Raw genomic sequence first — 13779 nt, 5'->3', positions numbered from 1 at the left:
CGGGATGTCTTGAATTTAATGTAAAATACAATTATGGACGTCTGAATTGTTATACTGATATCTTAAACACATTTAAAGATATCACGAGATATCCTCTTGATGTCAAAAAGGCTTGAAATATATGGGAATGAAAGCTTCCCCGCACTTAATATACATTGGTAACGAGGTTTCGTCGATGAGGACTTTTGCGAGGTTTAAAAGAAGGCTGTTATTGGCCTGCACATGTATATGGCTCCTGTCAATTTTAAATTCGCTATCACTAACTATAGGAATCGGAGTCATTGTAGTGTTCATTTTGACTTGCATCAAATTCTTTCATTTCATTACATAAGCAATGAAACGGTCACAGTTATTGATAAATACTTCCGCATTGCATCATCGTCACATGGGTAGGTATGGCGTAATACAGTGTTTGTTTTTATATGGGGAAATAGGTTATGTTTACACAGTGTCTATACCATATAATGACCTTGCAACAGAACTTGAGAGAATCTGGCGTGACACCCCACAAGCCTTCCTTCCTTGATTGGCTTTATGCGCCGTCGATGCACTGCTGTTCTCAATGCCGATGGTGGACATACCCGTTATTGAGCTTATGACATGGTCGTTTGACCCCTGTCCTGCTTGTGGACTCCCTCCATTAATGTTTGACATTGTTATCGTACTTATCAACTGGGATAATATTTTGACAATGCACAGTTTCTTTATGTGGCTAGTATATACGTACTCTTGATGTGTTTCTGGTGCGGTAGTGTAGCGTAGTGTTTAAGGCGTTCGTTCGTTCGTTACGCTGAAGACCCGGGTTCGATTCCATGTGTGGCTACAATGCGTGGAGCCCACTTCTGGTATTCCCCACCGCTTTATTGCTGGAATATTGCTAAACGCGGTGTAAAACCACACTCACTCACTTTGATATGTTTCTCACTTTCTTTTAAGATCCGGGTTACAGGTTAGAATTGGTCTTCATCTACCCACACTTGTCGTCAGAGGTGATTAACGGATTCGGGTGGTCAGGTTCGCTGACTTTGTTGACACTTACCATCGTATCCCAATGATGATCATGATGTTGATCTCTGGACTGGATGTAGGAACATATTCAAAGGTTTTGGTGCATCGGTTTTCAAATTGCGGATATGCGGATATGCGGATATGCGGATTACACGGTCGGAAATGTAGAGCACGGCCAATCAGAACTTGTGTTACATGCTAAACTGAATTAGAATACCATCTATATAGTGGTTAAATGTAACACATGTGCTATCTGGCATTACATTTTCCCAGTAATGTACACATTCTTGTGTTTATATAATTGTCAAAGGCAGGGTTATCCTCGACTCCATACACCATCAGAGTTAGAAATCTAATCGTCTACACGCAAACCTACACCATGATTTATGAAGCATTTCAGACGAGTTGCATGAATTCCCGTGTGTGCACATGTCATCGTGACACGCTGCTTCACACGTCATACGCTTTCTATCACGATCTCACAGATGTTTGGGGACAATAGATCGGTTTATTGGAAAGTTGGTCACATCGACACCTGTAGTATTAAGGACGAAGAACTGTTGAGTGAGGTCTACCGCGCACCCGCCAATATTACACCTATATGTAAACAGTAGGGTCCGGAACAGACAAGACAGTGATCAACAGCATGAGCATCGATCTACCGAACTGAGATACGATGACATGTGTTAACTAAATTAGTGAGTCTGACCACTAGATCCCGTTAGTCGCCTCTTACGACAAGCATGGGCTACTGAAGATCAGTTGTAACCCAGATCTTCACGGGTCTAGGAAGGAAGAAGAAAGACAGAACAAGTAGATTATTATTTGGTTGTATGATGAACAGGCACGATACCTGTACTTATAAATTACAAAAGGAAATCGTACCTACATGGTACATTGGACTATTAACCCCTTAATTATAATATAACTACCAAAATATAAGAAAAGGTTTAAATAGTGAATTTTACAATAACGACAAGGAAGATTTGACCCCCAGGACAGACATCACAGTTAATGTCAATAGGGATAAATTCATACCAGTTTAAGCTGTCATGGAGTTGGTTTGAGTATTTAGTCTGCATTTTCCAATATTCCATCAGTGTCACCAGGAATGTGCTCCTACGTTGTACCTTACCCACTAGACTACCCTAAGAGACCACTCACTGGTTTGATCCCTTGGAGGTCAACACCCTTTATTTTGCCTCACACATAAATGTCGTTTTCTGATTGACTAAGCGTTCTTCTATTATTTTCAATGTACCCCACTTACAAGAGAGGTACATTGCACTGCACCCCGCTGCCAATGGCAACTCATTCGGCACTTCCTGGTAGTACTTCTTTACCTCGAATAACATGGAATCACACATGATGCACGGAAATTACCGATGTCTTGTGAATGCAAATAAATGGATGAGAGACAACTCTCCTGCTGAAAGTTTAGACAACATTCTACCTGTTATCACCATTGTGGACCTTAGTCAACCCTAGTCTCTCATCTGTAACAGTGCCGAAGGCAGTAACAAAACCTTTGTTAAAGAAGTCATCGTCGGAACCTCAGCAATCGTCGAAACCTCAGCAATTACCGACCAGTGTCTAATCTTTCCTATCTAAAATCCTCGAAAAAAAGCTGTCAAAAGTCAGCTGCTTCGGCATTTACAGAACTTCGATCTGATTGATAAGTATCGGTCTGCCTACATATGGATGCACATAGCACCGAAACAGCTCTCACCGGTGTTTTGGACAATATCACGATGTCCGTAGATGTGGGTAATATTGCCCTGCTCGTAATTTTAGACCTCTCAGCTGCCTTTGATACCATTGACCAAACAACGTTGTTACAAACTGAATATGGACTAAACGACACAGTCCTGAGGTGGTTCTCATCATATCTGGAAGATCGTGTACATTCTGTTTAAATTAACAGGACACTCTCAGACAGCCATGTTCTTGAATGTGGAGTGCCACGGGGCTCAGTTTTTGGACCGATACAGTACACTATGTACAGCAAACCTCTGGGACAACTGATCTCTGATCATCGCTTTGGGCTCTACTTTTATGTGGACGACTCTCAACTGATGGGCAGCTTTAAACCAAGCCTAGACAGTCAGCAGAAGGCCAAGGATAACACGGAAGCTTGCTTCAGTGATATCATTTCCTGGATGACAAACAACAAACTGGTCTTAAAAGATGTTTACGTGGGTTGTACGGCCCCACGTGCTGTCATCGAACCCTAATGGATAGCAAACGATGCAGCCGGTTTGAAATATAAATATGTATTGTCATAAACCTTACTGACGCAGTTGTAGAAAAATATTTACGTAACAGTGTAAAACATTAAGAAAACTTCGTTTAATCGCTTGCCTTATGCCAGTCTCTGCATATTAATGAATGTGCGCATTTGTTTACAAACAAGGGAAAAGTCGGGTCACGTGATATGCAAATTAGCCTGTGACAGTGACGTTATGTTAAGTCATCATTTACTTTCGGCCTGAGGTTTTTAGATTCATATCTCAATGCAACGAAAGAAATACACAGTTGCTGATGGGAGCGGGCAGTAATATATAATGTAACGCTATTTTGCAGGGCATTATCATTTGCAGAAGCCCGAGGTCTTTCATTAGCTGCCCGACGAAGGAAACCAGTTGAAAAGACCGAGGGCTCCTGCAAATGATAATGCCCTGAAAAATAGCGTTACCGTTATTATAGCTAAAATGAATAGAATTTTTAATAAAATAAGAATAGAAACAGCGGCATCGGTTTAGAAGTATTTACTGCCAACAACAAAACGACGGAGGTCACTGACACACATTTTACAAATATAGACACGTCATAGAACAACACAGATGACGCCACTATTGAGAGTGACGACATTCGACCTTGACCTTGCTCATACTACCTTCCGACATTGTTTTCAGTGATCAACAACGTTAGACCAGAGACCATATATCTATTATATGGTCTCTGGTTATACTTCAAGTCGATATTTTCATTGCTGTATGTTGTCATTTATGGTATGGTTGGCACAGGCAGGAAAGTGCACAAAGGCACTGGAACATGTGACGAATACGAGCTAGATATAGCTGACAAGGGTACATCGGATTTTGCGAGGACTCTTGCCTTGATTCAGGGATATTTTGAACATAAATATGAGATGTAAGTAATCAGAATTATTCTGAGTATCTGTGTTTTGTTATATGTTTTTATCGTTTTCAATGTAAATAACGGGAGAAGCCAGAAATGCCGATAAGTACCGTTGTCGTTCTGCTTGGTTTTACGTCAGTCATGGCGTCACGTTGCACGGAAACTTTGACAGTTACCAATGAATCATTAAATGATTGCATTGTATATTTTTTAAGTTGCTATTTCTTGCTGCGAGACTCTTCAACTTAATATTCTAGGGGTACTTAACCATTGTAAGCAATGATTACACGCTGGATGCTGGAAAATTTCCGAAAATGCCACGTAGTGTAAAATCGGATTTTTTCTTTGTTTACATTTTAAACGCACAGTCTTTCGAGCACCGCGTTCGTTCCCGTTCGTTTTATGTAGACAGTTGGTGTTGGTGACAAAGACCATTTGTAATTTGATTCTATGATGTGTGGAGACTTCAATGATGCATTTGTCGCAGCAGACTATGAAGTATACGTGATATAATAGGCCTCTCAATATCGGCCTTGTCGAAACGTGATTTTGTAAACACTATCCAATATGGCGGAAAGAGCACTAAGTGTTTTTTCGAAAACATCCCAACCAATCCTTGGTTCATCGGCGACGTTTCAGAATTATCATAACTGGTTTTCATGAAAACTTGATATCAGTGATCATTAATATGCTATTTTTGACATTCCCATTTCTGTACACTCTCTGCTTCCTCAAAATAAAAGCAGCCGCCATATTCCCTTTCCAACCTTAGAGACGCTAAGGTTGGGTCGAACCAACCTTAGTTATCAACCGTAACTTAAGGTTAACCTTAGCTGAGGTTGTTTCGTGCAACGGGAGGCTAACCTTAGTAAAGGTCTAAGGTTGAAATCTTAGAGATAAGGTTGACCTTAGAGATAAGGTTGTTTTGAACAACGGAGCACAGATAAATGGTCAATAATAAAGTTCGGACGAGCCGTAGGTGATTGAACTTCAACAGCTGAGCTACTTATGACGTCACCTAACAACGGGCTTGATAATGGCCCGTCGTTAACCCCCTGGATGCCGAGGTTTTTTTCAGGCGCATATTTTCGTAAGGTTTGAAAAGTGAACGTTGTGCGAGATTTGCGCTCGCGTGGTACTGGATCTGCGTACGGCTATAAAATTGCACAGAAATGTAGAATATTTAATTTCCTATCCGTTGGTATAAATATAACTGCGGCTACCTCAGGGGGTTGAGAAATAGACTCTGCTAAAAGTTGTCCAAAACTTTTGTGTGCGCTAAAAAACAGTAAATTTCTCCGTTTTTAATCGTGCACCAATAAAAGCACTCTGCTACGATTTTTTTAATTTGGCGTCTTTACGGAAATGTGAGCGAAGAAAATACAGCTTGATATCTGAACGACATAAGTGTATATGAAATGGATGTATGTGCTAATGCATAACGTCATACTCACAAAATCAAAAATGACCTGCAATAAATGTCAAAAATCGATTTTCTTCTATGACGTCAAAAGTCGACAGAGAGGTCATTCACGTATAAAGATAAGGGGGCATAACTCCGCTATGCTTTACGTTAGGTCAATGTAACTCCGATCACATGGAGAGAATTTGCTGTGGATGCGGACATTATATTTCCGTTATGTTTTGTTCACGGTGAACCAAACTATTCCAATACAAAGTTCCGCAGTGTGGGAGGATACCTTTTGGTAGTTTCACAATTTGTAAGAAAAGATGCCAGTGTACTACATGAAAAAGCAGGTAATAGCGATTTGGATGGCCCTATCCGATACATAATTTAGTTCTTAGATTCCCATAATCTCCTGTTTGGGTAGATGTATTTTGATTAAGTTTGCATCATTATTAACGGAGTAACAGCCACATTTTCAAATGTAATGAAATAACTGGAAACAATGCGACATTTTAGTTGACGTCATGGCATGTTTTGTGCATTTTGTGACGTCGGAAAAAGACGACACTAGTTTGCTGATTAGTATATATCTAACGTAATATCCACTCAATGTGTAAAGGATATCGGCTTCTGTGTCAGAATTCAACACTTTTTAGCCAAAATATAAAATGAATGGGTTTATCACTGAAATAGTGTCATGACTATATCAACAATTACACGGTTTTACTACATATCTTATTGTGAGCAACACGCGCACCTGTCTAGCATCAATTTAGCGTAAATCACAATTTCACGACACCTGAATATTCACTGAGTATTCATTTAGGAAATAGACTTTTCTTCTTATGATTATGAAATCATTTCACTTCATAAGTATGCAATGAAAGGTACAAAGAGATTGCTTTTTCAGTACAGAAGTATTAGAATATGGACGTAAGGCTTGTCCAAATTAAGACATGACCTGGTTTATATATTTTTAACAATTTTCGTATAAATATTGTTCGAGTTAGATATTCTACCATCAGATATATTTTAATCGAATTTGAATTGACTTTATTATCGAAAAATATGATAATGAATCATGAAACGTTTTTTACAAACTCGCACCTGGCCAATCAATATTCATAATTGCTTTGTCTATAAAAACGAGACAAACCAATACAATGAACAAGACAATTCCTTTAAATAGTAGTATGTGTGCCCCTACATTTCATAAAATGTACAAATCATTTTCATTAATATTATCAGTTTTACTTACAAGTTGGAATTAAATCGCTGTTTATTAACCTGTTCATATGAAACTGCAATATTTGTCCCAACGTATTGAATATTGTATATCACGGGAACTAAAGCACATGTTGCAGTTATGGCTACGTGTGATCTTACAACACTTGTGTAGAGGTTTAAAATGTGGTATAGTACACTTACTGAGTCAATTTCCCATGTAAATATTATTCAAACAATTAAAAGCTTTCAAAGAATAAAACGTATACCTTATATCCACATATTATATGGTGTTGGACATGGATATATGTAGATACTGAAATCAGTTTCATGAAAAAATATCTTAACGATACGCAAAATATACATCACAATACTAAAAGTGCAATCGGAATGGTATGGACATTGTGTTTACTCTTTTTCAACGGACCTTCACCTCAAAGAAATTGCCTAATATGTGCAACAATGTTGACATGTGACATCACCATTTCTTTCAAAATGGCGACTTCGCTGACAAGGATACACAGGATTTTGCGAGGACGTCTTCCTTGATTCAGGGATCTTTTGTACATAAATGTGAGATGTAAGTAATCAGAATTATTCTGACTATCTGTGTATTGTTATATGTTTTCATGGTTTACATTGTAAATGACGGAAGAAGCCAGAAATGCCGAGAAGTACCGTTGTCGTTCTGCGTGATTTTGCGTCAGTCATTGCGTCATGCTGCACTAAAAGTTTGACAGTTTCTTATGAATTACCAAATTATTTCATTGTATCTATTTTTAATTTGCTGTTTTTTGCTACGATACTCATCCCCTGAATATACTAAGCATATTGAGCCATTGTAAGCAATGATTAGACGGCTGGATGTTGGAATAATACCGAAAATGCTACGCAGTGTAAAATTGGATTTTTTTCTTTGTTTACATTTCAAACAAGCGCTGTCTTTCGAGCACAGCGTTCGTTTTCATACCAATTATCTTTCGTTTCGTTTTACCTAGACAGTTGGCATTGGTGACACAGACCATTTGTAATTTGATTCTAAGATGTGCGGGGAATTCAATGATTCATTTGTCGCAGCTGACTATGAAATATACGTGATGTTATAGGCGTCTCAGTACCGGCCTTCTCGAAATGTGATTTTGTAAACACAAACCAAAATGGTGGAAAGCGCACTTCGGCGTTCGTGTAAATGTATCAATTGTCGAAAACATCCCAAACGATTCTGGGTTCATCGACGACGTTTCAGAATTATCATTACTGGTTACATGAAAATTTGATATCAGTTATCATTAATAAAATTATGATATTTTTGAAATTCATTACTCCCAGTAATTATCTGATTTTCACATTTCAAAACATACTGCAAATAACACTGTGAATCTCGACTTTGTACAGTTTGGAAAATGACAACATTTACGATGAAGTCTATTTTGAAAGGCAATTTTAAGCACTTTAGCTTGGTCTGAGATAATAGTGGATGGTATCACGAAACAGGGAATTTTCCGCAGAATCCAAAACTGTGAAGTGTTTATATATGCGTGGTATATTTAGAATTGTATTGGACTTCAAAGTGAGGGGTAAAGAGGAGGGACATATATGTCCCTGTGGCATCCAGAGGGTTACGCATTTTGCGGGCATTATCAAGTTACAGTGGCCAAAGACGTATATACGTCTTTGCAGTGGCCCGCTCATTTCTGATAACGTGTGGTCGTTTTAATGACATTTCTATCCATTTTAGCTATAATAAGTGTTATCATCAAAACTGTGCTCCCCAGGAGATATCTCTTTGTGTGAGGTCATATGATATTTCCTAGGATATATTGTTTTGACAGTAGATTCTGTACAATACCCTGACAATTTTATGACGTTATGATGACATCACAATGCCATGACATCGCTGCACTGCAAGTCTGATGGTAGTACAGTGTTGAAAGATGTATATTTTTCATTGAAAACTAATGAAGAATGATTTTGATGATAAATAAAATCTCACAGAATCTCACCCTCGTATGTACTGATATCAATTCTATCAGCACTTATTACTTTCATTAATGTATATTAAAAAGACAAATATGACCCCATAAAAACAATAAAATAGCTTTAAAAATCACGGAAGACAACAATCAATAATGAAATGTTTATGTTGTATTGACTCTTAACATAGCAATGAGGAATATTCCAGCCATGCGGCGGTCTGTAAGTAATCAGCACTGGTTCAGACAATTCAGTGACTGACATCATCGATCTACGTAGTTGGGATCGATGACATGACACACGCTAGCGGGTCTGACCACCTGATGATGAGTTCTGATCCGGATCGTCATGGGTGGATACGAATATACAGCTTGTTCACGTTACTGATCAAGTCAATACTAATGTATTACTACCGGTGATGGACCGGGGTAGAGTAGGACTTCAGCAACCCATGCTTACCACACAAAGCGACTATGCTTGTCGTAAGAGGCGACTAACGGGATCGGGTGGTCAGGCTCGCTGACTTGGTTGACGCATGTCATCGGTTCCAAATAGCGCAGTTCGATGCTCATGCTGTTGATCACTTAGTTGTCTGGTCCAGACTCGATTATTTACAGACCGCCGTCATATAACTGGAATATTGCTGAATGTGGCGTAAGACTAAACTCACTCACTCATGTATTGCATGACCGTGTCACAACGGGTTGGGTTTATTATTGTGAAGGGGTTGTCAGTTGAGTGTCAGCATTCCGAACAGCCGAGAGAAAGTTGCAGTTTGACATCTGGACATCAGAAATCGTCATTAATGTCCTAACTTTCTTTAAGAAAGAAGCGACAGATGGTTCAATGTTTCCGATGTGGGCATGCCTCGCACGAATGCAACTTCAACACATTCACTGCTCCCCGCTATTTAATTCGACCTGCCGTTTGCGCCATTCCTCCTCGGGGGCATGCATATGTTGAGTAGCTCAGGTCAAGCTGAACAAACTGTAGGCATACACACAGAGTACAGCAGTATTTACAACATCGAGGGACGAGAATGGGTGTCACGTGATGGTGTGTACAAACTATTTATAGACACATATAAGGTTATGTTCCTTTCAACGTCGGATTCCTCATTCATAACATAAGCGCAGTCACGTGGCAAATGTTTATATGTCTATGAATATACAGAGTACAGCTGTACTGACCACAACGAGGGACGAAAATGTACACAAATATATCGACACACACATATATGCTCCCTTCAACAACGGATCGGTCATTTACGTCACAGGTGTCAACATTCCTATTTGAATGAGGCCCAACTTCGGATCGTGCATTCAGCGCAGTGACGTAACCTGACTTATCTTGTAAATAAACACGTTAAGCCTCACCTGATAGCCGATTGACCTAATAGAAGCTTTTCAATGCGTTGTACAAATTGTTTCTTCAACAGCAACAGTAAGGCCTACTGCAACTTGTCCTCCAAACACCAGTGCAGTTGTAGAAATAACTCTCGAGCCGTAAGATAGTTTCTAGACGAAAAGCAACCATATCAAAATTTGTAGAAATTAAAAAAAACGGAAAATATTTATTTGGTATAAAGTATAAAATGACATACATTCAGTAAAGTATCAATGCCAGGCCAGTACACGTTAATTACCATTTTGTAAAGAGCTTATTGTTCCAGCCTTCACAATAATTATTTCTTTGGTTCAGTGGAAAGTCTGGCAGTATGAATATTCTGAAAGCAGGGGAACAAAACCGCTACAGTATAAAGGAAGTGACTGGAGAATAGGATGTATTTTAATAGGTATTTTTTCTTTGACTATGTTTCCTTGACTTTTTTCGATCACCTCCGTCCCACATGCACATTACCCAGGATCGAACCATCGACATCGCACAAAAGCACATTTCTGTGTCTTCACTTTAAGCATTTCTTCTTCCTGTTCCAACAGCTGCTATGCAATACTACCTCCATAGTCTGGACTCTGGACTCTGCTATCCGGCAGATTGCTTTTATCAACGTCATCCTATAAAGTTACGTTTGTCCGTAGTCACAATTAATACATTATCTGGACAATTTCCTGTGTAGAACAGCACTGTTCGAAATAAAGAGGTTTCACACTTGCCGTGAGGATCTGGTCGTACTACGGTCAAGAACGTTCATGCTAATTTTGCACACACTACCAGGCTTGACGTGTTGCTATAACAACCATGGCGACGGTTGGCAGGAGAGGAATGCTGGGTAATCCGAAGCCTTCGGAGACTGCATAAGCACCGGAAGTGGTACCTGGAAATGTAGCAACATATCAAACGCTTATTATATAGATGGAGAGGTAGACAGACAGACAGACAGGTAGGTAGCTAGACAGACAGGTAGGTAGGTAGGGGCACGGAAGAAAAGCAGGTTGATAGGTATAGGTAGGTATGTTGGTGGACAGATACATTATTTGTTAAATTTGCTTATATTGATGTTTTCTATGAAATGAAACAGAAGTAAACCGACGGGCAAAATAAACTATACCAGCATTGAAATTGTTAAACAAAATTTCTGAGACTTTTCTGATAAAACACGCGATCGGGGATGGAAAGCCATTTTATGCTACAATCATTTAGTGATGGTTTCACTTACAGTGTGTACACAGTAATGAACAAAATGAAGTGAGCGTAACATGTCAATTTGCAAAACAACAACTCGTGCGAATGGCAAGAGAAAATTTAAACGTCGTAGAGGGTTGCATGATCAAAACATGTCAGTATGTTGCATGGCCCCCATAGCTGTGAATACAGGCCTGAACGTGTCGGCGTACTGAGTTGATGAGACGCCTAATGACGTGATTAGGTATGGCTTGCTATTCTTCCCTCAGAGCCTGTATCAAGGTGTCCCTGCTTGATGGAGGCGGATTTTTTACTCTAATTTGTCGGTCTAGGTGGTCCCACGCATGGTCTATAGGTGATAAGTCAGGGGGTTTCACTAGCCATGGCAGAATATTGACGTTATGAGCCGTTAGAAAGTTTCTTGTAATCCTGGCTGTGTAGGGGCGAGCATTGTCCTGTTGAAACAGCTTGCTGGAATTTTGTTAGGAGGGGGATGACAACTGAACGAAGCATGGTGTCGATATATCCATGGGTATTAAGTTTCCGGTCAAACACCACGAGGTCTGTAGTGCTGTCCCTGCAAATTCCACCCCAGACCATAACGCTTCCATCGCCCAATTCCTGTTCTGCCACAGCTGCAAATTCCTAGCCCACCGAAGGCGGTTACGTCGATCTAGAGGGGTCAAGGTCATCCCGCGAAAGGGCCGATAAGCTCGGATGCCATGTTCTCGGAAACGTCTGGTCACAATTCTTCTACTAACCACACTTTGAACAGCGGTTGCTGGTGATGACGTCACATCATTCCGATTGTACTTTTAGTATTGTGATGTATATTTTGCGTATTGTTCAGATATTTTTTCATGAAACTGATTTCAGTATCTACATATATCCATGTTCAACACCATATCATATGTGGATATAAGGTATACGTTTTTATTCTTTGAAAGCGTTTGATTGTTTGAATAATATTTACATGGGAAATTGACTCAGTAAGTGTATTATACCACATTTTAAGCCTCTACACTGTTGGAAATCACACGAAGCCATTACTGCAACATGTGGTTGAGTTAACTTTACAATATTCAGTACGTTCGGGTAAATATTGCAGTTTCATATGAACAGGTAAATAAATACCGATTTAATTCCAACTTATAAGTAAAACTGATAATATTAATGAAAATGATTTGTACATTTCATAATATGTTGAGGGCACAAAGGAATTGTCTTGTTCATTGCATTGGTTTATAGACAAAACAATTATGAATATTGACTGACCAGGTGCGAGTTTGTCAAAACCGTTTTATGATTATCATTTTTTAGATAATAAAGTCAATTCAAATTCGATTAAAACGTATCTGATGACAGAATATCTAACTCAAACAATATATTTACGAAAAGTGTTAAAAATATATAAATCAGGTCATTTCTTAATTTGGACAAACCTTACGTCCATATTCTAGCTGATAGTTCTGCACTGAAAAGACGATCTCGTTTTACCTTTCATTGCATACTCATGAAGTGAAATAATTACATAATCATCAGGAGAAAAGTCTATTTCCTAAATGAATATTTAATGAGTATTCAGGTGTTGTGAAATTTTCATTTACGCTAAATCGATGCCAGATAGGTGCATAGTAAAACCCTGTAGTTGTTGATATATTCAGGAGACTATTTCAGTGGTAAAACCATTTATTTTATGTTTAGTGTTAAATTCCGACACAGAAACCGAGATCTTATACACATTGAGTGGAAATTAGGTTAGATACGTATTAATCAGCAAACCAGTGTCGTCTTTTTCCGACGTCACAAAATGCACAAAACATGCCATGACGTCAACTAAAATGTCGCATTATTTTCAGTAATTTCATCTACATATGTAGATACTGAAATCAGTTTCATGAAAAAATATCGGAACGATACGCGAAATGTACACCACAATACTAAAAGTGCAATCGGAATGGTATGGGCATTGTGTTTACTCTTGTTCAACCGACCTTCACCTCAAAGAAATTGCCTAATATGTGCAACAATGTTGACATGTGACATCACTACCGATGACCGATTTCTTTCAAAATGGCGGCTTCGCTGACAAGGATACACAGGATTTTGCGAGGACGTTTTCCTTGATTCAGGGACCTTTTGCACATAAATGTGAGATGTAAGTAATCAGAATTATTCTGACTATCTGTGTATTGTTATATGTTTTTATGGTTTACATTGTAAATGACGGAAGAAGCCAGAAATGCCGATAAGGATTTTGCGTCAGTCATTGCGTCATGCTGCACTAAAAGTTTGAAAGTTTCTTATGAATTACAAAATCATTTCATTGTATCAATTTTTAATTTGCAATTTTTTGCTACGATACTCTTCCCCTGAATATACTAAGCGTATTGAGCCATTGTAAGCAATGATTAGACGGCTGGATGTTGGAATATTACCGA

General features: G+C 38.9%; 1 protein-coding gene across 1 annotated transcript in view; it reads left to right on the top strand.

The window, feature by feature from the left end:
* The window catches only part of LOC137282102 (uro-adherence factor A-like), a 390886-nt gene that overhangs the window by 66089 nt on the left and 311018 nt on the right, over window positions 1-13779 (top strand). The window lies entirely within an intron of this gene.

This window comes from Haliotis asinina, chromosome 4, assembly GCF_037392515.1.
Source record: "Haliotis asinina isolate JCU_RB_2024 chromosome 4, JCU_Hal_asi_v2, whole genome shotgun sequence".
Lineage (NCBI taxonomy): Eukaryota > Metazoa > Mollusca > Gastropoda > Lepetellida > Haliotidae > Haliotis > Haliotis asinina.
Note: the sequence above shows the minus strand (reverse complement) of the source record. Positions and strands in the feature narration are given on the sequence as shown.